This window comes from Lissotriton helveticus, chromosome 1_1, assembly GCF_964261635.1.
Source record: "Lissotriton helveticus chromosome 1_1, aLisHel1.1, whole genome shotgun sequence".
NCBI classification, from domain to species: domain Eukaryota; kingdom Metazoa; phylum Chordata; class Amphibia; order Caudata; family Salamandridae; genus Lissotriton; species Lissotriton helveticus.
Window position 1 is genome coordinate 218,484,205 of NC_136057.1, and position 24,825 is coordinate 218,509,029.

At 37.1% G+C, this 24,825-nt stretch overlaps 24 non-coding genes across 24 annotated transcripts; all 24 read left to right on the forward strand.

Moving 5' to 3' along the window:
• The first annotated feature begins 1,133 nt into the window (after positions 1–1,133).
• TRNAK-UUU (transfer RNA lysine (anticodon UUU)) lies at positions 1,134–1,206 on the forward strand. The gene has a single exon. It is a non-coding gene; the product is annotated as a tRNA-Lys (tRNA).
• A 327-nt stretch (positions 1,207–1,533) lies between these two features.
• TRNAR-UCU (transfer RNA arginine (anticodon UCU)) lies at positions 1,534–1,624 on the forward strand. The gene is given in 2 exon segments: positions 1,534–1,570; positions 1,589–1,624. It is a non-coding gene; the product is annotated as a tRNA-Arg (tRNA).
• A 1,514-nt stretch (positions 1,625–3,138) lies between these two features.
• Positions 3,139–3,211, forward strand: TRNAK-UUU (transfer RNA lysine (anticodon UUU)). The gene has a single exon. It is a non-coding gene; the product is annotated as a tRNA-Lys (tRNA).
• A 327-nt stretch (positions 3,212–3,538) lies between these two features.
• Positions 3,539–3,629, forward strand: TRNAR-UCU (transfer RNA arginine (anticodon UCU)). Its single transcript is given in 2 exon segments — positions 3,539–3,575; positions 3,594–3,629. It is a non-coding gene; the product is annotated as a tRNA-Arg (tRNA).
• Positions 3,630–5,148: 1,519 nt separating this feature from the next.
• TRNAK-UUU (transfer RNA lysine (anticodon UUU)) lies at positions 5,149–5,221 on the forward strand. Its single transcript has one exon. It is a non-coding gene; the product is annotated as a tRNA-Lys (tRNA).
• Positions 5,222–5,548: 327 nt separating this feature from the next.
• TRNAR-UCU (transfer RNA arginine (anticodon UCU)) lies at positions 5,549–5,639 on the forward strand. The gene is given in 2 exon segments: positions 5,549–5,585; positions 5,604–5,639. It is a non-coding gene; the product is annotated as a tRNA-Arg (tRNA).
• A 1,514-nt stretch (positions 5,640–7,153) lies between these two features.
• TRNAK-UUU (transfer RNA lysine (anticodon UUU)) lies at positions 7,154–7,226 on the forward strand. Its single transcript has one exon. It is a non-coding gene; the product is annotated as a tRNA-Lys (tRNA).
• A 327-nt stretch (positions 7,227–7,553) lies between these two features.
• On the forward strand, positions 7,554–7,644 carry TRNAR-UCU (transfer RNA arginine (anticodon UCU)). Its single transcript is given in 2 exon segments — positions 7,554–7,590; positions 7,609–7,644. It is a non-coding gene; the product is annotated as a tRNA-Arg (tRNA).
• Positions 7,645–9,163: 1,519 nt separating this feature from the next.
• Positions 9,164–9,236, forward strand: TRNAK-UUU (transfer RNA lysine (anticodon UUU)). The gene has a single exon. It is a non-coding gene; the product is annotated as a tRNA-Lys (tRNA).
• Positions 9,237–9,563: 327 nt separating this feature from the next.
• TRNAR-UCU (transfer RNA arginine (anticodon UCU)) lies at positions 9,564–9,654 on the forward strand. Its single transcript is given in 2 exon segments — positions 9,564–9,600; positions 9,619–9,654. It is a non-coding gene; the product is annotated as a tRNA-Arg (tRNA).
• Positions 9,655–11,173: 1,519 nt separating this feature from the next.
• On the forward strand, positions 11,174–11,246 carry TRNAT-UGU (transfer RNA threonine (anticodon UGU)). Its single transcript has one exon. It is a non-coding gene; the product is annotated as a tRNA-Thr (tRNA).
• Positions 11,247–11,573: 327 nt separating this feature from the next.
• On the forward strand, positions 11,574–11,664 carry TRNAR-UCU (transfer RNA arginine (anticodon UCU)). Its single transcript is given in 2 exon segments — positions 11,574–11,610; positions 11,629–11,664. It is a non-coding gene; the product is annotated as a tRNA-Arg (tRNA).
• A 1,519-nt stretch (positions 11,665–13,183) lies between these two features.
• TRNAK-UUU (transfer RNA lysine (anticodon UUU)) lies at positions 13,184–13,256 on the forward strand. The gene has a single exon. It is a non-coding gene; the product is annotated as a tRNA-Lys (tRNA).
• Positions 13,257–13,583: 327 nt separating this feature from the next.
• TRNAR-UCU (transfer RNA arginine (anticodon UCU)) lies at positions 13,584–13,674 on the forward strand. Its single transcript is given in 2 exon segments — positions 13,584–13,620; positions 13,639–13,674. It is a non-coding gene; the product is annotated as a tRNA-Arg (tRNA).
• Positions 13,675–15,188: 1,514 nt separating this feature from the next.
• On the forward strand, positions 15,189–15,261 carry TRNAK-UUU (transfer RNA lysine (anticodon UUU)). Its single transcript has one exon. It is a non-coding gene; the product is annotated as a tRNA-Lys (tRNA).
• Positions 15,262–15,588: 327 nt separating this feature from the next.
• TRNAR-UCU (transfer RNA arginine (anticodon UCU)) lies at positions 15,589–15,679 on the forward strand. The gene is given in 2 exon segments: positions 15,589–15,625; positions 15,644–15,679. It is a non-coding gene; the product is annotated as a tRNA-Arg (tRNA).
• A 1,514-nt stretch (positions 15,680–17,193) lies between these two features.
• Positions 17,194–17,266, forward strand: TRNAK-UUU (transfer RNA lysine (anticodon UUU)). Its single transcript has one exon. It is a non-coding gene; the product is annotated as a tRNA-Lys (tRNA).
• A 327-nt stretch (positions 17,267–17,593) lies between these two features.
• Positions 17,594–17,684, forward strand: TRNAR-UCU (transfer RNA arginine (anticodon UCU)). The gene is given in 2 exon segments: positions 17,594–17,630; positions 17,649–17,684. It is a non-coding gene; the product is annotated as a tRNA-Arg (tRNA).
• A 1,519-nt stretch (positions 17,685–19,203) lies between these two features.
• On the forward strand, positions 19,204–19,276 carry TRNAK-UUU (transfer RNA lysine (anticodon UUU)). Its single transcript has one exon. It is a non-coding gene; the product is annotated as a tRNA-Lys (tRNA).
• A 327-nt stretch (positions 19,277–19,603) lies between these two features.
• On the forward strand, positions 19,604–19,694 carry TRNAR-UCU (transfer RNA arginine (anticodon UCU)). The gene is given in 2 exon segments: positions 19,604–19,640; positions 19,659–19,694. It is a non-coding gene; the product is annotated as a tRNA-Arg (tRNA).
• A 1,514-nt stretch (positions 19,695–21,208) lies between these two features.
• On the forward strand, positions 21,209–21,281 carry TRNAK-UUU (transfer RNA lysine (anticodon UUU)). Its single transcript has one exon. It is a non-coding gene; the product is annotated as a tRNA-Lys (tRNA).
• Positions 21,282–21,608: 327 nt separating this feature from the next.
• TRNAR-UCU (transfer RNA arginine (anticodon UCU)) lies at positions 21,609–21,699 on the forward strand. Its single transcript is given in 2 exon segments — positions 21,609–21,645; positions 21,664–21,699. It is a non-coding gene; the product is annotated as a tRNA-Arg (tRNA).
• A 1,519-nt stretch (positions 21,700–23,218) lies between these two features.
• On the forward strand, positions 23,219–23,291 carry TRNAK-UUU (transfer RNA lysine (anticodon UUU)). Its single transcript has one exon. It is a non-coding gene; the product is annotated as a tRNA-Lys (tRNA).
• A 327-nt stretch (positions 23,292–23,618) lies between these two features.
• On the forward strand, positions 23,619–23,709 carry TRNAR-UCU (transfer RNA arginine (anticodon UCU)). The gene is given in 2 exon segments: positions 23,619–23,655; positions 23,674–23,709. It is a non-coding gene; the product is annotated as a tRNA-Arg (tRNA).
• The last annotated feature ends 1,116 nt before the right edge of the window (positions 23,710–24,825 follow it).

Below are 24,825 nucleotides of genomic sequence, written 5' to 3' on the forward strand. Positions count from 1 at the left end.
ACGTAGTGATAGTTGGGACACTTCCAAATGCTGATAAGGTCATTTTGTGGAGCGACCTCTCCAAACCTGGATAGCTCAGTCGGGAGAGCATCAGACTTTTAATCTGAGGGCCCAGGGTTCAAGTCCCTGTTCAGGCGGCTTGGTTAAAGAAAAGGTATATCAATTGCATACTCTTTTCAGGATCCAATGAATGGGGAGTCCTATTAGAGATGTTTCAAAAAAGTCTTAATCAAGTCATTACATACCCATCTGTCTTCTACATTCTTTGACAAGGGTTAAGAAGACTTACCCAAACTGTATCATGTAGTTTGTTGATTATCTTTTACCCAATTCAATGTTCAAAATGTAAGGTAGTGTCCGATTAACTTGATAAAGTTGGTCAACAGCTGATAGGTCATCTTTTTATTTGTGAATCTCTGATCACCGTGTTGAATCAGGTCGGATCTCTAGTGCAATGGATAGCGGCTTGGAGTCCTAGACGAATGTAGCAAAAGCATTCAAAGGCTTTGTGTTCAAACACCAGCTGGGTCAATTTTATCCCTCCTCTTATTTTATAACTAATTGAAACAGTAACAAGCAATGCCTGCGTCTGCATCACCAGAAACATTTACCAAAATGGCAGTGAAAGAAAGTCTACTTAAACAGAGACTGTTTGCTTTGAAAACATTGCATAATCTATGCCCAAGAGGAAATTCCCAAAGATACTGCTGAAAATGTAATTTAGTAGGTAGTAATAGTATTTGGCACTTTATTGATTTCACAATGTCATTTTAGACACATGATTTCTAAGTCAGCCGAAAATGAGATAGTACAAATTTCAGGATTTAAAATGGATTACGTGTGCTGCTGAAATTTCAAATGCTTAACACCTTCAATGCTACAGGAGATTTTCCTCCTGTGCTGAATGATCTGTAAATCCATTGTTCATGACGAGCTCAGCTCGTCATAAGCACACGACAAGTGTACTGCACGACGAGCTGAGCTCGTCATGAGCATGGAAGGGGTTAAAACATCAATTTGTTATTAAACTCTACAAATTTGATTGCTAATATATGTAACCATATTAATATATAGAGTGTAGGTCAGTGTATGTCCACATTTGTTTAGCTGATTTTAAGACAGAGTATAGCAGAGCCTGGATAGCTCAGTCGGTAGAGCATCAGACTTTTAATCTGAGGGTCCAGGGTTCAAGTCCCTGTTCAGGCGGGTGCGTCCTTTAAAGAAAAATTACTCTAATTGGATGCTCTTTTTGTGTTCCCCTGCATGACGAATAAGATATTCCATTACTAAAATTGCAAAAACGTCTTTCATGGAGTTGTGAAATGCACATCTGCCTCATATATCTGGTGCCATTTGACTAAACTTAAGTCGTACGTAGATTTACCTAAGGTATCATGTAACTTGAGACGGTGAATATAATTTCCCCAATTCAATATTCAAAATAAATCCATGGTTATAGTATCAAATGAACTTTATAAAGCTGATCAACATTATTTCATTTCAGAATATCTCTGCACCTTATCAGAGCGTATTGGCTCTGTGGCGCAATGGATAGCGCATTGGACTTCTAGGTGAATGTAAAAAAGATATCCAAAGGTTGTGGGTTCAAATCCCACAAGAGTCAGTTTTATCCCTATTTATTTCATAACTGTTTAAAAGAGTAATACACAGTGCATGCATGCTTCTGCTTCACCAAAAAGGGCAGTGAAAGGAAGTCTATTTTAAATAGATACTATTCAAGTTATGCAATCTTTGCAGAAGAGGAAATTGGCAGCTGTACTTATGAAAATGTAATTTACTCAGAAGTAAGATTTTGGGCCCTTCCTTAATTTTACAATGTTAATAAAAACATATGAATTCTAAGTCAGCAAAAAAAATGAGATAGTAGCAATTTCAGGACTTACAATAAGGTTAAATTTACTGAAGAGATTTCAAATGCTTGAAGTACCAATTCATTATTATATTCCGCGTATTCAGTACTTAATACCGGCAACCATCTTAAGAAACGTAGTGATAGTTGGGACACTTCCAAATGTTGATAAGGTCATTTTGTGGAGCGTCCTCTCCGAGCCTGGATAGCTCAGTCGGGAGAGCATCAGACTTTTAATCTGAGGGCCCAGGGTTCAAGTCCCTGTTCAGGCGGCTTGGATAAAGAAAAGGTATATCAATTGCATACTCTTTTCAGGATCCAATGAATGGGGAGTCCTATTAGAGATGTTTCAAAAAAGTCTTAATCAAGTCATTACATACCCATCTGTCTTCTACATTCTTTGACAAGGGTTAAGAAGACTTACCCAAACTGTATCATGTAGTTTGTTGATTATCTTTTACCCAATTCAATGTTCAAAATGTAAGGTAGTGTCCGATTAACTTGATAAAGTTGGTCAACAGCTGATAGGTCATCTTTTTATTTGTGAATCTCTGATCACCGTGTTGAATCAGGTCGGATCTCTAGTGCAATGGATAGCGGCTTGGAGTCCTAGACGAATGTAGCAAAAGCATTCAAAGGCTTTGTGTTCAAACACCAGCTGGGTCAATTTTATCCCTCCTCTTATTTTATAACTAATTGAAACAGTAACAAGCAATGCCTGCGTCTGCATCACCAGAAACATTTACCAAAATGGCAGTGAAAGAAAGTCTACTTAAACAGAGACTGTTTGCTTTGAAAACATTGCATAATCTATGCCCAAGAGGAAATTCCCAAAGATACTGCTGAAAATGTAATTTAGTAGGTAGTAATAGTATTTGGCACTTTATTGATTTCACAATGTCATTTTAGACACATGATTTCTAAGTCAGCCGAAAATGAGATAGTCCAAATTTCAGGATTTAAAATGGATTACGTGTGCTGCTGAAATTTCAAATGCTTAACACCTTCAATGCTACAGGAGATTTTCCTCCTGTGCTGAATGATCTGTAAATCCATTGTTCATGACTAGCTCAGCTCGTCATAAGCACACGACAAGTGTACTGCATGACGAGCTGAGCTCGTCATGAGCATGGAAGGGGTTAAAACATCAATTTGTTATTAAACTCTACAAATTTGATTGCTAATATATGTAACCATATTAATACACAGAGTGTAGGTCAGTGTACGTCCACATTTGTTTAGCTGATTTTAAGACAGAGTATAGCAGAGCCTGGATAGCTCAGTCGGTAGAGCATCAGACTTTTAATCTGAGGGTCCGGGGTTCAAGTCCCTGTTCAGGCGGGTGCATCCTTTAAAGAAAAATTACTCTAATTGGATGCTCTTTTTGTGTTCCCCTGCATGACGAATAAGATATTCCATTACTAAAATTGCAAAAACGTCTTTCATGGAGTTGTGAAATGCACATCTGCCTCATATATCATGTGCCATTTGACTAAACTTAAGTCGTACGTAGATTTACCTAAGGTATCATGTAACTTGAGACGGTGAATATAATTTCCCCAATTCAATATTCAAAATAAATCCATGGCTATAGTATCAAATGAACTTTATAAAGCTGATCAACATTATTTCATTTCAGAATATCTCTGCACCTTATCAGAGCGTATTGGCTCTGTGGCGCAATGGATAGCGCATTGGACTTCTAGGTGAATGTAAAAAAGATATCCAAAGGTTGTGGGTTCGAATCCCACCAGAGTCAGTTTTATCCCTATTTATTTCATAACTGTTTAAAAGAGTAATAAACAGTGCATGCATGCTTCTGCTTCACCAAAAAGGGCAGTGAAAGGAAGTCTATTTTAAATAGATACTATTCAAGTTATGCAATCTTTGCAGAAGAGGAAATTGGCAGCTGTACTTATGAAAATGTAATTTACTCAGAAGTAAGATTTTGGGCCCTTCCTTAATTTTACAATGTCAATAAAAACATATGAATTCTAAGTCAGCAAAAAAAATTAGATAGTAGCAATTTCAGGACTTACAATAAGGTTAAATTTACTGAAGAGATTTCAAATGCTTGAAGTACCAATTCATTATTATATTCCGCGTATTCAGTACTTAATACCGGCAACCATCTTAAGAAACGTAGTGATAGTTGGGACACTTCCAAATGCTGATAAGGTCATTTTGTGGAGCGACCTCTCCAAACCTGGATAGCTCAGTCGGGAGAGCATCAGACTTTTAATCTGAGGGCCCAGGGTTCAAGTCCCTGTTCAGGCGGCTTGGTTAAAGAAAAGGTATATCAATTGCATACTCTTTTCAGGATCCAATGAATGGGGAGTCCTATTAGAGATGTTTCAAAAAAGTCTTAATCAAGTCATTACATACCCATCTGTCTTCTACATTCTTTGACAAGGGTTAAGAAGACTTACCCAAACTGTATCATGTAGTTTGACATGTTGATTATCTTTTACCAAATTCAATGTTCAAAATGTAAGGTAGTGTCCGATTAACTTGATAAAGTTGGTCAACAGCTGATAGGTCATCTTTTTATTTGTGAATCTCTGATCACCGTGTTGAATCAGGTCGGATCTCTAGTGCAATGGATAGCGGCTTGGAGTCCTAGACGAATGTAGCAAAAGCATTCAAAGGCTTTGTGTTCAAACACCAGCTGGGTCAATTTTATCCCTCCTCTTATTTTATAACTAATTGAAACAGTAACAAGCAATGCCTGCGTCTGCATCACCAGAAACATTTACCAAAATGGCAGTGAAAGAAAGTCTACTTAAACAGAGACTGTTTGCTTTGAAAACATTGCATAATCTATGCCCAAGAGGAAATTCCCAAAGATACTGCTGAAAATGTAATTTAGTAGGTAGTAATAGTATTTGGCACTTTATTGATTTCACAATGTCATTTTAGACACATGATTTCTAAGTCAGCCGAAAATGAGATAGTACAAATTTCAGGATTTAAAATGGATTACGTGTGCTGCTGAAATTTCAAATGCTTAACACCTTCAATGCTACAGGAGATTTTCCTCCTGTGCTGAATGATCTGTAAATCCATTGTTCATGACGAGCTCAGCTCGTCATAAGCACACGACAAGTGTACTGCACGACGAGCTGAGCTCGTCATGAGCATGGAAGGGGTTAAAACATCAATTTGTTATTAAACTCTACAAATTTGATTGCTAATATATGTAACCATATTAATATATAGAGTGTAGGTCAGTGTATGTCCACATTTGTTTAGCTGATTTTAAGACAGAGTATAGCAGAGCCTGGATAGCTCAGTCGGTAGAGCATCAGACTTTTAATCTGAGGGTCCAGGGTTCAAGTCCCTGTTCAGGCGGGTGCGTCCTTTAAAGAAAAATTACTCTAATTGGATGCTCTTTTTGTGTTCCCCTGCATGACGAATAAGATATTCCATTACTAAAATTGCAAAAACGTCTTTCATGGAGTTGTGAAATGCACATCTGCCTCATATATCTGGTGCCATTTGACTAAACTTAAGTCGTACGTAGATTTACCTAAGGTATCATGTAACTTGAGACGGTGAATATAATTTCCCCAATTCAATATTCAAAATAAATCCATGGTTATAGTATCAAATGAACTTTATAAAGCTGATCAACATTATTTCATTTCAGAATATCTCTGCACCTTATCAGAGCGTATTGGCTCTGTGGCGCAATGGATAGCGCATTGGACTTCTAGGTGAATGTAAAAAAGATATCCAAAGGTTGTGGGTTCGAATCCCACCAGAGTCAGTTTTATCCCTATTTATTTCATAACTGTTTAAAAGAGTAATACACAGTGCATGCATGCTTCTGCTTCACCAAAAAGGGCAGTGAAAGGAAGTCTATTTTAAATAGATACTATTCAAGTTATGCAATCTTTGCAGAAGAGGAAATTGGCAGCTGTACTTATGAAAATGTAATTTACTCAGAAGTAAGATTTTGGGCCCTTCCTTAATTTTACAATGTTAATAAAAACATATGAATTCTAAGTCAGCAAAAAAAATGAGATAGTAGCAATTTCAGGACTTACAATAAGGTTAAATTTACTGAAGAGATTTCAAATGCTTGAAGTACCAATTCATTATTATATTCCGCGTATTCAGTACTTAATACCGGCAACCATCTTAAGAAACGTAGTGATAGTTGGGACACTTCCAAATGTTGATAAGGTCATTTTGTGGAGCGTCCTCTCCGAGCCTGGATAGCTCAGTCGGGAGAGCATCAGACTTTTAATCTGAGGGCCCAGGGTTCAAGTCCCTGTTCAGGCGGCTTGGATAAAGAAAAGGTATATCAATTGCATACTCTTTTCAGGATCCAATGAATGGGGAGTCCTATTAGAGATGTTTCAAAAAAGTCTTAATCAAGTCATTACATACCCATCTGTCTTCTACATTCTTTGACAAGGGTTAAGAAGACTTACCCAAACTGTATCATGTAGTTTGTTGATTATCTTTTACCCAATTCAATGTTCAAAATGTAAGGTAGTGTCCGATTAACTTGATAAAGTTGGTCAACAGCTGATAGGTCATCTTTTTATTTGTGAATCTCTGATCACCGTGTTGAATCAGGTCGGATCTCTAGTGCAATGGATAGCGGCTTGGAGTCCTAGACGAATGTAGCAAAAGCATTCAAAGGCTTTGTGTTCAAACACCAGCTGGGTCAATTTTATCCCTCCTCTTATTTTATAACTAATTGAAACAGTAACAAGCAATGCCTGCGTCTGCATCACCAGAAACATTTACCAAAATGGCAGTGAAAGAAAGTCTACTTAAACAGAGACTGTTTGCTTTGAAAACATTGCATAATCTATGCCCAAGAGGAAATTCCCAAAGATACTGCTGAAAATGTAATTTAGTAGGTAGTAATAGTATTTGGCACTTTATTGATTTCACAATGTCATTTTAGACACATGATTTCTAAGTCAGCCGAAAATGAGATAGTCCAAATTTCAGGATTTAAAATGGATTACGTGTGCTGCTGAAATTTCAAATGCTTAACACCTTCAATGCTACAGGAGATTTTCCTCCTGTGCTGAATGATCTGTAAATCCATTGTTCATGACTAGCTCAGCTCGTCATAAGCACACGACAAGTGTACTGCACGACGAGCTGAGCTCGTCATGAGCATGGAAGGGGTTAAAACATCAATTTGTTATTAAACTCTACAAATTTGATTGCTAATATATGTAACCATATTAATACACAGAGTGTAGGTCAGTGTACGTCCACATTTGTTTAGCTGATTTTAAGACAGAGTATAGCAGAGCCTGGATAGCTCAGTCGGTAGAGCATCAGACTTTTAATCTGAGGGTCCGGGGTTCAAGTCCCTGTTCAGGCGGGTGCATCCTTTAAAGAAAAATTACTCTAATTGGATGCTCTTTTTGTGTTCCCCTGCATGACGAATAAGATATTCCATTACTAAAATTGCAAAAACGTCTTTCATGGAGTTGTGAAATGCACATCTGCCTCATATATCATGTGCCATTTGACTAAACTTAAGTCGTACGTAGATTTACCTAAGGTATCATGTAACTTGAGACGGTGAATATAATTTCCCCAATTCAATATTCAAAATAAATCCATGGCTATAGTATCAAATGAACTTTATAAAGCTGATCAACATTATTTCATTTCAGAATATCTCTGCACCTTATCAGAGCGTATTGGCTCTGTGGCGCAATGGATAGCGCATTGGACTTCTAGGTGAATGTAAAAAAGATATCCAAAGGTTGTGGGTTCGAATCCCACCAGAGTCAGTTTTATCCCTATTTATTTCATAACTGTTTAAAAGAGTAATAAACAGTGCATGCATGCTTCTGCTTCACCAAAAAGGGCAGTGAAAGGAAGTCTATTTTAAATAGATACTATTCAAGTTATGCAATCTTTGCAGAAGAGGAAATTGGCAGCTGTACTTATGAAAATGTAATTTACTCAGAAGTAAGATTTTGGGCCCTTCCTTAATTTTACAATGTCAATAAAAACATATGAATTCTAAGTCAGCAAAAAAAATTAGATAGTAGCAATTTCAGGACTTACAATAAGGTTAAATTTACTGAAGAGATTTCAAATGCTTGAAGTACCAATTCATTATTATATTCCGCGTATTCAGTACTTAATACCGGCAACCATCTTAAGAAACGTAGTGATAGTTGGGACACTTCCAAATGCTGATAAGGTCATTTTGTGGAGCGACCTCTCCGAGCCTGGATAGCTCAGTCGGGAGAGCATCAGACTTTTAATCTGAGGGCCCAGGGTTCAAGTCCCTGTTCAGGCGGCTTGGTTAAAGAAAAGGTATATCAATTGCATACTCTTTTCAGGATCCAATGAATGGGGAGTCCTATTAGAGATGTTTCAAAAAAGTCTTAATCAAGTCATTACATACCCATCTGTCTTCTACATTCTTTGACAAGGGTTAAGAAGACTTACCCAAACTGTATCATGTAGTTTGACATGTTGATTATCTTTTACCAAATTCAATGTTCAAAATGTAAGGTAGTGTCCGATTAACTTGATAAAGTTGGTCAACAGCTGATAGGTCATCTTTTTATTTGTGAATCTCTGATCACCGTGTTGAATCAGGTCGGATCTCTAGTGCAATGGATAGCGGCTTGGAGTCCTAGACGAATGTAGCAAAAGCATTCAAAGGCTTTGTGTTCAAACACCAGCTGGGTCAATTTTATCCCTCCTCTTATTTTATAACTAATTGAAACAGTAACAAGCAATGCCTGCGTCTGCATCACCAGAAACATTTACCAAAATGGCAGTGAAAGAAAGTCTACTTAAACAGAGACTGTTTGCTTTAAAAACATTGCATAATCTATGCCCAAGAGGAAATTCCCAAAGATACTGCTGAAAATGTAATTTAGTAGGTAGTAATAGTATTTGGCACTTTATTGATTTCACAATGTCATTTTAGACACATGATTTCTAAGTCAGCCGAAAATGAGATAGTACAAATTTCAGGATTTAAAATGGATTACGTGTGCTGCTGAAATTTCAAATGCTTAACACCTTCAATGCTACAGGAGATTTTCCTCCTGTGCTGAATGATCTGTAAATCCATTGTTCATGAGGAGCTCAGCTCGTCATAAGCACACGACAAGTGTACTGCACGACGAGCTGAGCTCGTCATGAGCATGGAAGGGGTTAAAACATCAATTTGTTATTAAACTCTACAAATTTGATTGCTAATATATGTAACCATATTAATATATAGAGTGTAGGTCAGTGTATGTCCACATTTGTTTAGCTGATTTTAAGACAGAGTATAGCAGAGCCTGGATAGCTCAGTCGGTAGAGCATCAGACTTTTAATCTGAGGGTCCAGGGTTCAAGTCCCTGTTCAGGCGGGTGCGTCCTTTAAAGAAAAATTACTCTAATTGGATGCTCTTTTTGTGTTCCCCTGCATGACGAATAAGATATTCCATTACTAAAATTGCAAAAACGTCTTTCATGGAGTTGTGAAATGCACATCTGCCTCATATATCTGGTGCCATTTGACTAAACTTAAGTCGTACGTAGATTTACCTAAGGTATCATGTAACTTGAGACGGTGAATATAATTTCCCCAATTCAATATTCAAAATAAATCCATGGTTATAGTATCAAATGAACTTTATAAAGCTGATCAACATTATTTCATTTCAGAATATCTCTGCACCTTATCAGAGCGTATTGGCTCTGTGGCGCAATGGATAGCGCATTGGACTTCTAGGTGAATGTAAAAAAGATATCCAAAGGTTGTGGGTTCGAATCCCACCAGCGTCAGTTTTATCCCTATTTATTTCATAACTGTTTAAAAGAGTAATACACAGTGCATGCATGCTTCTGCTTCACCAAAAAGGGCAGTGAAAGGAAGTCTATTTTAAATAGATACTATTCAAGTTATGCAATCTTTGCAGAAGAGGAAATTGGCAGCTGTACTTATGAAAATGTAATTTACTCAGAAGTAAGATTTTGGGCCCTTCCTTAATTTTACAATGTTAATAAAAACATATGAATTCTAAGTCAGCAAAAAAATGAGATAGTAGCAATTTCAGGACTTACAATAAGGTTAAATTTACTGAAGAGATTTCAAATGCTTGAAGTACCAATTCATTATTATATTCCGCGTATTCAGTACTTAATACCGGCAACCATCTTAAGAAACGTAGTGATAGTTGGGACACTTCCAAATGTTGATAAGGTCATTTTGTGGAGCGTCCTCTCCGAGCCTGGATAGCTCAGTCGGGAGAGCATCAGACTTTTAATCTGAGGGCCCAGGGTTCAAGTCCCTGTTCAGGCGGCTTGGATAAAGAAAAGGTATATCAATTGCATTGCATACTCTTTTCAGGATCCAATGAATGGGGAGTCCTATTAGAGATGTTTCAAAAAAGTCTTAATCAAGTCATTACATACCCATCTGTCTTCTACATTCTTTGACAAGGGTTAAGAAGACTTACCCAAACTGTATCATGTAGTTTGTTGATTATCTTTTACCCAATTCAATGTTCAAAATGTAAGGTAGTGTCCGATTAACTTGATAAAGTTGGTCAACAGCTGATAGGTCATCTTTTTATTTGTGAATCTCTGATCACCGTGTTGAATCAGGTCGGATCTCTAGTGCAATGGATAGCGGCTTGGAGTCCTAGACGAATGTAGCAAAAGCATTCAAAGGCTTTGTGTTCAAACACCAGCTGGGTCAATTTTATCCCTCCTCTTATTTTATAACTAATTGAAACAGTAACAAGCAATGCCTGCGTCTGCATCACCAGAAACATTTACCAAAATGGCAGTGAAAGAAAGTCTACTTAAACAGAGACTGTTTGCTTTGAAAACATTGCATAATCTATGCCCAAGAGGAAATTCCCAAAGATACTGCTGAAAATGTAATTTAGTAGGTAGTAATAGTATTTGGCACTTTATTGATTTCACAATGTCATTTTAGACACATGATTTCTAAGTCAGCCGAAAATGAGATAGTCCAAATTTCAGGATTTAAAATGGATTACGTGTGCTGCTGAAATTTCAAATGCTTAACACCTTCAATGCTACAGGAGATTTTCCTCCTGTGCTGAATGATCTGTAAATCCATTGTTCATGACTAGCTCAGCTCGTCATAAGCACACGACAAGTGTACTGCACGACGAGCTGAGCTCGTCATGAGCATGGAAGGGGTTAAAACATCAATTTTTTTATTAAACTCTACAAATTTGATTGCTAATATATGTAACCATATTAATACACAGAGTGTAGGTCAGTGTACGTCCACATTTGTTTAGCTGATTTTAAGACAGAGTATAGCAGAGCCTGGATAGCTCAGTCGGTAGAGCATCAGACTTGTAATCTGAGGGTCCAGGGTTCAAGTCCCTGTTCAGGCGGGTGCATCCTTTAAAGAAAAATTACTCTAATTGGATGCTCTTTTTGTGTTCCCCTGCATGACGAATCAGATATTCCATTACTAAAATTGCAAAAACGTCTTTCATGGAGTTGTGAAATGCACATCTGCCTCATATATCATGTGCCATTTGACTAAACTTAAGTCGTACGTAGATTTACCTAAGGTATCATGTAACTTGAGACGGTGAATATAATTTCCCCAATTCAATATTCAAAATAAATCCATGGTTATAGTATCAAATGAACTTTATAAAGCTGATCAACATTATTTCATTTCAGAATATCTCTGCACCTTATCAGAGCGTATTGGCTCTGTGGCGCAATGGATAGCACATTGGACTTCTAGGTGAATGTAAAAAAGATATCCAAAGGTTGTGGGTTCGAATCCCACCAGAGTCAGTTTTATCCCTATTTATTTCATAACTGTTTAAAAGAGTAATAAACAGTGCATGCATGCTTCTGCTTCACCAAAAAGGGCAGTGAAAGGAAGTCTATTTTAAATAGATACTATTCAAGTTATGCAATCTTTGCAGAAGAGGAAATTGGCAGCTGTACTTATGAAAATGTAATTTACTCAGAAGTAAGATTTTGGGCCCTTCCTTAATTTTACAATGTCAATAAAAACATATGAATTCTAAGTCAGCAAAAAAAATTAGATAGTAGCAATTTCAGGACTTACAATAAGGTTAAATTTACTGAAGAGATTTCAAATGCTTGAAGTACCAATTCATTATTATATTCCGCGTATTCAGTACTTAATACCGGCAACCATCTTAAGAAACGTAGTGATAGTTGGGACACTTCCAAATGCTGATAAGGTCATTTTGTGGAGCGACCTCTCCGAGCCTGGATAGCTCAGTCGGGAGAGCATCAGACTTTTAATCTGAGGGCCCAGGGTTCAAGTCCCTGTTCAGGCGGCTTGGTTAAAGAAAAGGTATATCAATTGCATACTCTTTTCAGGATCCAATGAATGGGGAGTCCTATTAGAGATGTTTCAAAAAAGTCTTAATCAAGTCATTACATACCCATCTGTCTTCTACATTCTTTGACAAGGGTTAAGAAGACTTACCCAAACTGTATCATGTAGTTTGACATGTTGATTATCTTTTACCAAATTCAATGTTCAAAATGTAAGGTAGTGTCCGATTAACTTGATAAAGTTGGTCAACAGCTGATAGGTCATCTTTTTATTTGTGAATCTCTGATCACCGTGTTGAATCAGGTCGGATCTCTAGTGCAATGGATAGCGGCTTGGAGTCCTAGACGAATGTAGCAAAAGCATTCAAAGGCTTTGTGTTCAAACACCAGCTGGGTCAATTTTATCCCTCCTCTTATTTTATAACTAATTGAAACAGTAACAAGCAATGCCTGCGTCTGCATCACCAGAAACATTTACCAACATGGCAGTGAAAGAAAGTCTACTTAAACAGAGACTGTTTGCTTTGAAAACATTGCATAATCTATGCCCAAGAGGAAATTCCCAAAGATACTGCTGAAAATGTAATTTAGTAGGTAGTAATAGTATTTGGCACTTTATTGATTTCACAATGTCATTTTAGACACATGATTTCTAAGTCAGCCGAAAATGAGAGAGTACAAATTTCAGGATTTAAAATGGATTACGTGTGCTGCTGAAATTTCAAATGCTTAACACCTTCAATGCTACAGGAGATTTTCCTCCTGTGCTGAATGATCTGTAAATCCATTGTTCATGACTAGCTCAGCTCGTCATAAGCACACGACAAGTGTACTGCACGACGAGCTGAGCTCGTCATGAGCATGGAAGGGGTTAAAACATCAATTTGTTATTAAACTCTACAAATTTGATTGCTAATATATGTAACCATATTAATATATAGAGTGTAGGTCAGTGTACGTCCACATTTGTTTAGCTGATTTTAAGACAGAGTATAGCAGAGCCTGGATAGCTCAGTCGGTAGAGCATCAGACTTTTAATCTGAGGGTCCAGGGTTCAAGTCCCTGTTCAGGCGGTTGCTTCCTTTAAAGAAAAATTACTCTAATTGGATGCTCTTTTTGTGTTCCCCTGCATGACGAATAAGATATTCCATTACTAAAATTGCAAAAACGTCTTTCATGGAGTTGTGAAATGCACATCTGCCTCATATATCATGTGCCATTTGACTAAACTTAAGTCGTACGTAGACTTACCTAAGGTATCGTGTAACTTGAGACGGTGAATATAATTTCCCCAATTCAATATTCAAAATAAATCCATGGTTATAGTATCAAATGAACTTTATAAAGCTGATCAACATTATTTCATTTCAGAATATCTCTGCACCTTTTCAGAGCGTATTGGCTCTGTGGCGCAATGGATAGCGCATTGGACTTCTAGGTGAATGTAAAAAAGATATCCAAAGGTTGTGGGTTCGAATCCCACCAGAGTCAGTTTTATCCCTATTTATTTCATAACTGTTTAAAAGAGTAATAAACAGTGCATGCATGCTTCTGATTCACCAAAAAGGGCAGTGAAAGGAAGTCTATTTTAAATAGATACTATTCAAGTTATGCAATCTTTGCAGAAGAGGAAATTGGCAGCTGTACTTATGAAAATGTAATTTACTCAGAAGTAAGATTTTGGGCCCTTCCTTAATTTTACAATGTTAATAAAAACATATGAATTCTAAGTCAGCAAAAAAAATGAGATAGTAGCAATTTCAGGACTTACAATAAGGTTAAATTTACTGAAGAGATTTCAAATGCTTGAAGTACCAATTCATTATTATATTCCGCGTATTCAGTACTTAATACCGGCAACCATCTTAAGAAACGTAGTGATAGTTGGGACACTTCCAAATGTTGATAAGGTCATTTTGTGGAGCGACCTCTCCGAGCCTGGATAGCTCAGTCGGGAGAGCATCAGACTTTTAATCTGAGGGCCCAGGGTTCAAGTCCCTGTTCAGGCGGCTTGGTTAAAGAAAAGGTATATCAATTGCATACTCTTTTCAGGATCCAATGAATGGGGAGTCCTATTAGAGATGTTTCAAAAAAGTCTTAATCAAGTCATTACATACCCATCTGTCTTCTACATTCTTTGACAAGGGTTAAGAAGACTTACCCAAACTGTATCATGTAGTTTGTTGATTATCTTTTACCAAATTCAATGTTCAAAATGTAAGGTAGTGTCCGATTAACTTGATAAAGTTGGTCAACAGCTGATAGGTCATCTTTTTATTTGTGAATCTCTGATCACCGTGTTGAATCAGGTCGGATCTCTAGTGCAATGGATAGCGGCTTGGAGTCCTAGACGAATGTAGCAAAAGCATTCAAAGGCTTTGTGTTCAAACACCAGCTGGGTCAATTTTATCCCTCCTCTTATTTTATAACTAATTGAAACAGTAACAAGCAATGCCTGCGTCTGCATCACCAGAAACATTTACCAACATGGCAGTGAAAGAAAGTCTACTTAAACAGAGACTGTTTGCTTTGAAAACATTGCATAATCTATGCCCAAGAGGAAATTCCCAAAGATACTGCTGAAAATGTAATTTAGTAGGTAGTAATAGTATTTGGCACTTTATTGATTTCACAATGTCATTTTAGACACATGATTTCTAAGTCAGCCGAAAATGAGAGAGTACAAATTTCAGGATTTAAAATGGATTACGTGTGCTGCTGAAATTTCAAATGCTTAACACCTTCAATGCTACAGGAGATTTTCCTCCTGTGCTGAATGATCTGTAAATCCATTGTTCATGACGAGCTCAGCTCGTCATAAGCACACGACAAGTGTACTGCACGACGAGCTGAGCTCGTCATGAGCATGGAAGGGGTTAAAACATCAATTTGTTATTAAACTCTACAAATTTGATTGCTAATATATGTAACCATATTAATATATAGAGTGTAGGTCAGTGTACGTCCACATTTGTTTAGCTGATTTTAAGACAGAGTATAGCAGAGCCTGGATAGCTCAGTCGGTAGAGCATCAGACTTTTAATCTGAGGGTCCAGGGTTCAAGTCCCTGTTCAGGCGGTTGCTTCCTTTAAAGAAAAATTACTCTAATTGGATGCTCTTTTTGTGTTCCCCTGCATGACGAATAAGATATTCCATTACTAAAATTGCAAAAACGTCTTTCATGGAGTTGTGAAATGCACATCTGCCTCATATATCATGTGCCATTTGACTAAACTTAAGTCGTACGTAGACTTACCTAAGGTATCGTGTAACTTGAGACGGTGAATATAATTTCCCCAATTCAATATTCAAAATAAATCCATGGTTATAGTATCAAATGAACTTTATAAAGCTGATCAACATTATTTCATTTCAGAATATCTCTGCACCTTTTCAGAGCGTATTGGCTCTGTGGCGCAATGGATAGCGCATTGGACTTCTAGGTGAATGTAAAAAAGATATCCAAAGGTTGTGGGTTCGAATCCCACCAGAGTCAGTTTTATCCCTATTTATTTCATAACTGTTTAAAAGAGTAATAAACAGTGCATGCATGCTTCTGATTCACCAAAAAGGGCAGTGAAAGGAAGTCTATTTTAAATAGATACTATTCAAGTTATGCAATCTTTGCAGAAGAGGAAATTGGCAGCTGTACTTATGAAAATGTAATTTACTCAGAAGTAAGATTTTGGGCCCTTCCTTAATTTTACAATGTTAATAAAAACATATGAATTCTAAGTCAGCAAAAAAAATGAGATAGTAGCAATTTCAGGACTTACAATAAGGTTAAATTTACTGAAGAGATTTCAAATGCTTGAAGTACCAATTCATTATTATATTCCGCGTATTCAGTACTTAATACCGGCAACCATCTTAAGAAACGTAGTGATAGTTGGGACACTTCCAAATGTTGATAAGGTCATTTTGTGGAGCGACCTCTCCGAGCCTGGATAGCTCAGTCGGGAGAGCATCAGACTTTTAATCTGAGGGCCCAGGGTTCAAGTCCCTGTTCAGGCGGCTTGGTTAAAGAAAAGGTATATCAATTGCATACTCTTTTCAGGATCCAATGAATGGGGAGTCCTATTAGAGATGTTTCAAAAAAGTCTTAATCAAGTCATTACATACCCATCTGTCTTCTACATTCTTTGACAAGGGTTAAGAAGACTTACCCAAACTGTATCATGTAGTTTGTTGATTATCTTTTACCCAATTCAATGTTCAAAATGTAAGGTAGTGTCCGATTAACTTGATAAAGTTGGTCAACAGCTGATAGGTCATCTTTTTATTTGTGAATCTCTGATCACCGTGTTGAATCAGGTCGGATCTCTAGTGCAATGGATAGCGGCTTGGAGTCCTAGACGAATGTAGCAAAAGCATTCAAAGGCTTTGTGTTCAAACACCAGCTGGGTCAATTTTATCCCTCCTCTTATTTTATAACTAATTGAAACAGTAACAAGCAATGCCTGCGTCTGCATCACCAGAAACATTTACCAAAATGGCAGTGAAAGAAAGTCTACTTAAACAGAGACTGTTTGCTTTGAAAACATTGCATAATCTATGCCCAAGAGGAAATTCCCAAAGATACTGCTGAAAATGTAATTTAGTAGGTAGTAATAGTATTTGGCACTTTATTGATTTCACAATGTCATTTTAGACACATGATTTCTAAGTCAGCCGAAAATGAGATAGTACAAATTTCAGGATTTAAAATGGATTACGTGTGCTGCTGAAATTTCAAATGCTTAACACCTTCAATGCTACAGGAGATTTTCCTCCTGTGCTGAATGATCTGTAAATCCATTGTTCATGACTAGCTCAGCTCGTCATAAGCACACGACAAGTGTACTGCACGACGAGCTGAGCTCGTCATGAGCATGGAAGGGGTTAAAACATCAATTTGTTATTAAACTCTACAAATTTGATTGCTAATATATGTAACCATATTAATACACAGAGTGTAGGTCAGTGTACGTCCACATTTGTTTAGCTGATTTTAAGACAGAGTATAGCAGAGCCTGGATAGCTCAGTCGGTAGAGCATCAGACTTTTAATCTGAGGGTCCAGGGTTCAAGTCCCTGTTCAGGCGGGTGCATCCTTTAAAGAAAAATTACTCTAATTGGATGCTCTTTTTGTGTTCCCCTGCATGACGAATAAGATATTCCATTACTAAAATTGCAAAAACATCTTTCATGGAGTTGTGAAATGCACATCTGCCTCATATATCATGTGCCATTTGACTAAACTTAAGTCGTACGTAGATTTACCTAAGGTATCATGTAACTTGAGACGGTGAATATAATTTCCCCAATTCAATATTCAAAATAAATCCATGGTTATAGTATCAAATGAACTTTATAAAGCTGATCAACATTATTTCATTTCAGAATATCTCTGCACCTTATCAGAGCGTATTGGCTCTGTGGCGCAATGGATAGCGCATTGGACTTCTAGGTGAATGTAAAAAAGATATCCAAAGGTTGTGGGTTCGAATCCCACCAGAGTCAGTTTTATCCCTATTTATTTCATAACTGTTTAAAAGAGTAATAAACAGTGCATGCATGCTTCTGCTTCACCAAAAAGGGCAGTGAAAGGAAGTCTATTTTAAATAGATACTATTCAAGTTATGCAATCTTTGCAGAAGAGGAAATTGGCAGCTGTACTTATGAAAATGTAATTTACTCAGAAGTAAGATTTTGGGCCCTTCCTTAATTTTACAATGTCAATAAAAACATATGAATTCTAAGTCAGCAAAAAAAATTAGATAGTAGCAATTTCAGGACTTACAATAAGGTTAAATTTACTGAAGAGATTTCAAATGCTTGAAGTACCAATTCATTATTATATTCCGCGTATTCAGTACTTAATACCGGCAACCATCTTAAGAAACGTAGTGATAGTTGGGACACTTCCAAATGCTGATAAGGTCATTTTGTGGAGCGACCTCTCCGAGCCTGGATAGCTCAGTCGGGAGAGCATCAGACTTTTAATCTGAGGGCCCAGGGTTCAAGTCCCTGTTCAGGCGGCTTGGTTAAAGAAAAGGTATATCAATTGCATACTCTTTTCAGGATCCAATGAATGGGGAGTCCTATTAGAGATGTTTCAAAAAAGTCTTAATCAAGTCATTACATACCCATCTGTCTTCTACATTCTTTGACAAGGGTTAAGAAGACTTACCCAAACTGTATCATGTAGTTTGACATGTTGATTATCTTTTACCAAATTCAATGTTCAAAATGTAAGGTAGTGTCCGATTAACTTGATAAAGTTGGTCAACAGCTGATAGGTCATCTTTTTATTTGTGAATCTCTGATCACCGTGTTGAATCAGGTCGGATCTCTAGTGCAATGGATAGCGGCTTGGAGTCCTAGACGAATGTAGCAAAAGCATTCAAAGGCTTTGTGTTCAAACACCAGCTGGGTCAATTTTATCCCTCCTCTTATTTTATAACTAATTGAAACAGTAACAAGCAATGCCTGCGTCTGCATCACCAGAAACATTTACCAACATGGCAGTGAAAGAAAGTCTACTTAAACAGAGACTGTTTGCTTTGAAAACATTGCATAATCTATGTCCAAGAGGAAATTCCCAAAGATACTGCTGAAAATGTAATTTAGTAGGTAGTAATAGTATTTGGCACTTTATTGATTTCACAATGTCATTTTAGACACATGATTTCTAAGTCAGCCGAAAATGAGAGAGTACAAATTTCAGGATTTAAAATGGATTACGTGTGCTGCTGAAATTTCAAATGCTTAACACCTTCAATGCTACAGGAGATTTTCCTCCTGTGCTGAATGATCTGTAAATCCATTGTTCATGACGAGCTCAGCTCGTCATAAGCACACGACAAGTGTACTGCACGACGAGCTGAGCTCGTCATGAGCATGGAAGGGGTTAAAACATCAATTTGTTATTAAACTCTACAAATTTGATTGCTAATATATGTAACCATATTAATATATAGAGTGTAGGTCAGTGTACGTCCACATTTGTTTAGCTGATTTTAAGACAGAGTATAGCAGAGCCTGGATAGCTCAGTCGGTAGAGCATCAGACTTTTAATCTGAGGGTCCAGGGTTCAAGTCCCTGTTCAGGCGGTTGCTTCCTTTAAAGAAAAATTACTCTAATTGGATGCTCTTTTTGTGTTCCCCTGCATGACGAATAAGATATTCCATTACTAAAATTGCAAAAACGTCTTTCATGGAGTTGTGAAATGCACATCTGCCTCATATATCATGTGCCATTTGACTAAACTTAAGTCGTACGTAGACTTACCTAAGGTATCGTGTAACTTGAGACGGTGAATATAATTTCCCCAATTCAATATTCAAAATAAATCCATGGTTATAGTATCAAATGAACTTTATAAAGCTGATCAACATTATTTCATTTCAGAATATCTCTGCACCTTTTCAGAGCGTATTGGCTCTGTGGCGCAATGGATAGCGCATTGGACTTCTAGGTGAATGTAAAAAAGATATCCAAAGGTTGTGGGTTCGAATCCCACCAGAGTCAGTTTTATCCCTATTTATTTCATAACTGTTTAAAAGAGTAATAAACAGTGCATGCATGCTTCTGATTCACCAAAAAGGGCAGTGAAAGGAAGTCTATTTTAAATAGATACTATTCAAGTTATGCAATCTTTGCAGAAGAGGAAATTGGCAGCTGTACTTATGAAAATGTAATTTACTCAGAAGTAAGATTTTGGGCCCTTCCTTAATTTTACAATGTTAATAAAAACATATGAATTCTAAGTCAGCAAAAAAAATGAGATAGTAGCAATTTCAGGACTTACAATAAGGTTAAATTTACTGAAGAGATTTCAAATGCTTGAAGTACCAATTCATTATTATATTCCGCGTATTCAGTACTTAATACCGGCAACCATCTTAAGAAACGTAGTGATAGTTGGGACACTTCCAAATGTTGATAAGGTCATTTTGTGGAGCGACCTCTCCGAGCCTGGATAGCTCAGTCGGGAGAGCATCAGACTTTTAATCTGAGGGCCCAGGGTTCAAGTCCCTGTTCAGGCGGCTTGGTTAAAGAAAAGGTATATCAATTGCATACTCTTTTCAGGATCCAATGAATGGGGAGTCCTATTAGAGATGTTTCAAAAAAGTCTTAATCAAGTCATTACATACCCATCTGTCTTCTACATTCTTTGACAAGGGTTAAGAAGACTTACCCAAACTGTATCATGTAGTTTGTTGATTATCTTTTACCCAATTCAATGTTCAAAATGTAAGGTAGTGTCCGATTAACTTGATAAAGTTGGTCAACAGCTGATAGGTCATCTTTTTATTTGTGAATCTCTGATCACCGTGTTGAATCAGGTCGGATCTCTAGTGCAATGGATAGCGGCTTGGAGTCCTAGACGAATGTAGCAAAAGCATTCAAAGGCTTTGTGTTCAAACACCAGCTGGGTCAATTTTATCCCTCCTCTTATTTTATAACTAATTGAAACAGTAACAAGCAATGCCTGCGTCTGCATCACCAGAAACATTTACCAAAATGGCAGTGAAAGAAAGTCTACTTAAACAGAGACTGTTTGCTTTGAAAACATTGCATAATCTATGCCCAAGAGGAAATTCCCAAAGATACTGCTGAAAATGTAATTTAGTAGGTAGTAATAGTATTTGGCACTTTATTGATTTCACAATGTCATTTTAGACACATGATTTCTAAGTCAGCCGAAAATGAGATAGTACAAATTTCAGGATTTAAAATGGATTACGTGTGCTGCTGAAATTTCAAATGCTTAACACCTTCAATGCTACAGGAGATTTTCCTCCTGTGCTGAATGATCTGTAAATCCATTGTTCATGACTAGCTCAGCTCGTCATAAGCACACGACAAGTGTACTGCACGACGAGCTGAGCTCGTCATGAGCATGGAAGGGGTTAAAACATCAATTTGTTATTAAACTCTACAAATTTGATTGCTAATATATGTAACCATATTAATACACAGAGTGTAGGTCAGTGTACGTCCACATTTGTTTAGCTGATTTTAAGACAGAGTATAGCAGAGCCTGGATAGCTCAGTCGGTAGAGCATCAGACTTTTAATCTGAGGGTCCAGGGTTCAAGTCCCTGTTCAGGCGGGTGCATCCTTTAAAGAAAAATTACTCTAATTGGATGCTCTTTTTGTGTTCCCCTGCATGACGAATAAGATATTCCATTACTAAAATTGCAAAAACATCTTTCATGGAGTTGTGAAATGCACATCTGCCTCATATATCATGTGCCATTTGACTAAACTTAAGTCGTACGTAGATTTACCTAAGGTATCATGTAACTTGAGACGGTGAATATAATTTCCCCAATTCAATATTCAAAATAAATCCATGGTTATAGTATCAAATGAACTTTATAAAGCTGATCAACATTATTTCATTTCAGAATATCTCTGCACCTTATCAGAGCGTATTGGCTCTGTGGCGCAATGGATAGCGCATTGGACTTCTAGGTGAATGTAAAAAAGATATCCAAAGGTTGTGGGTTCGAATCCCACCAGAGTCAGTTTTATCCCTATTTATTTCATAACTGTTTAAAAGAGTAATAAACAGTGCATGCATGCTTCTGCTTCACCAAAAAGGGCAGTGAAAGGAAGTCTATTTTAAATAGATACTATTCAAGTTATGCAATCTTTGCAGAAGAGGAAATTGGCAGCTGTACTTATGAAAATGTAATTTACTCAGAAGTAAGATTTTGGGCCCTTCCTTAATTTTACAATGTCAATAAAAACATATGAATTCTAAGTCAGCAAAAAAAATTAGATAGTAGCAATTTCAGGACTTACAATAAGGTTAAATTTACTGAAGAGATTTCAAATGCTTGAAGTACCAATTCATTATTATATTCCGCGTATTCAGTACTTAATACCGGCAACCATCTTAAGAAACGTAGTGATAGTTGGGACACTTCCAAATGCTGATAAGGTCATTTTGTGGAGCGACCTCTCCGAGCCTGGATAGCTCAGTCGGGAGAGCATCAGACTTTTAATCTGAGGGCCCAGGGTTCAAGTCCCTGTTCAGGCGGCTTGGTTAAAGAAAAGGTATATCAATTGCATACTCTTTTCAGGATCCAATGAATGGGGAGTCCTATTAGAGATGTTTCAAAAAAGTCTTAATCAAGTCATTACATACCCATCTGTCTTCTACATTCTTTGACAAGGGTTAAGAAGACTTACCCAAACTGTATCATGTAGTTTGACATGTTGATTATCTTTTACCAAATTCAATGTTCAAAATGTAAGGTAGTGTCCGATTAACTTGATAAAGTTGGTCAACAGCTGATAGGTCATCTTTTTATTTGTGAATCTCTGATCACCGTGTTGAATCAGGTCGGATCTCTAGTGCAATGGATAGCGGCTTGGAGTCCTACCCTCCTCTTAGTTTTATAACTAATTGAAACAGTGAGACGAAGATAATATTAAATTTTATCCCTCCTATATATATTATAACTAATTGAAACAGTAACAAGCAATGCCTGCGTCTGCATCACCAGAAACATTTACCAACATGGCAGTGAAAGAAAGTCTACTTAAACAGAGACTGTTTGCTTTGAAAACATTGCATAATCTATGTCCAAGAGGAAATTCCCAAAGATACTGCTGAAAATGTAATTTAGTAGGTAGTAATAGTATTTGGCACTTTATTGATTTCACAATGTCATTTTAGACACATGATTTCTAAGTCAGCCGAAAATGAGATAGTACAAATTTCAGGATTTAAAATGGATTACGTGTGCTGCTGAAATTTCAAATGCTTAACACCTTCAATGCTACAGGAGATTTTCCTCCTGTGCTGAATGATCTGTAAATCCATTGTTCATGACGAGCTCAGCTCGTCATAAGCACACGACAAGTGTACTGCACGACGAGCTGAGCTCGTCATGAGCATGGAAGGGGTTAAAACATCAATTTGTTATTAAACTCTACAAATTTGATTGCTAATATATGTAACCATATTAATATACAGAGTGTAGGTCAGTGTACGTCCACATTTGTTTAGCTGATTTTAAGACAGAGTATAGCAGAGCCTGGATAGCTCAGTCGGTAGAGCATCAGACTTTTAATCTGAGGGGCCAGGGTTCAAGTCCCTGTTCAGGCGGTTGCTTCCTTTAAAGAAAAATTACTGTAATTGGATGCTCTTTTTGTGTTCCCCTGCATGACGAATAAGATATTCCATTACTAAAATTGCAAAAACGTCTTTCATGGAGTTGTGAAATGCACATCTGCCTCATATATCATGTGCCATTTGACTAAACTTAAGTCGTACGTAGACTTACCTAAGGTATCATGTAACTTGAGACGGTGAATATAATTTCCCCAATTCAATATTCAAAATAAATCCATGGTTATAGTATCAAATTAACTTTATAAAGCTGATCAACATTATTTCATTTAAGAATATCTCTGCACCTTTTCAGAGCGTATTGGCTCTGTGGCGCAATGGATAGCGCATTGGACTTCTAGGTGAATGTAAAAAAGATATCCAAAGGTTGTGGGTTCGAATCCCCCCAGAGTCAGTTTTATCCCTATTTATTTCATAACTGTTTAAAAGAGTAATAAACAGTGCATGCATGCTTCTGCTTCACCAAAAAGGGCAGTGAAAGGAAGTCTATTTTAAATAGATACTATTCAAGTTATGCAATCTTTGCAGAAGAGGAAATTGGCAGCTGTACTTATGAAAATGTAATTTACTCAGAAGTAAGATTTTGGGCCCTTCCTTAATTTTACAATGTTAATAAAAACATATGAATTCTAAGTCAGCAAAAAAAATGAGATAGTAGCAATTTCAGGACTTACAATAAGGTTAAATTTACTGAAGAGATTTCAAATGCTTGAAGTACCAATTCATTATTATATTCCGCGTATTCAGTACTTAATACCGGCAACCATCTTAAGAAACGTAGTGATAGTTGGGACACTTCCAAATGTTGATAAGGTCATTTTGTGGAGCATCTTCTCCGAGCCTGGATAGCTCAGTCGGGAGAGCATCAGACTTTTAATCTGAGGGCCCAGGGTTCAAGTCCCTGTTCAGGCGGCTTGGATAAAGAAAAGGTATATCAATTGCATACTCTTTTCAGGATCCAATGAATGGGGAGTCCTATTAGAGATGTTTCAAAAAAGTCTTAATCAAGTCATTACATACCCATCTGTCTTCTACATTCTTTGACAAGGGTTAAGAAGACTTACCCAAACTGTATCATGTAGTTTGTTGATTATCTTTTACCCAATTCAATGTTCAAAATGTAAGGTAGTGTCCGATTAACTTGATAAAGTTGGTCAACAGCTGATAGGTCATCTTTTTATTTGTTAATCTCTGATCACCGTGTTGAATCAGGTCGGATCTCTAGTGCAATGGATAGCGGCTTGGAGTCCTAGACGAATGTAGCAAAAGCATTCAAAGGCTTTGTGTTCAAACACCAGCTGGGTCAATTTTATCCCTCCTCTTATTTTATAACTAATTGAAACAGTAACAAGCAATGCCTGCGTCTGCATCACCAGAAACATTTACCAAAATGGCAGTGAAAGAAAGTCTACTTAAACAGAGACTGTTTGCTTTGAAAACATTGCATAATCTATGCCCAAGAGGAAATTCCCAAAGATACTGCTGAAAATGTAATTTAGTAGGTAGTAAT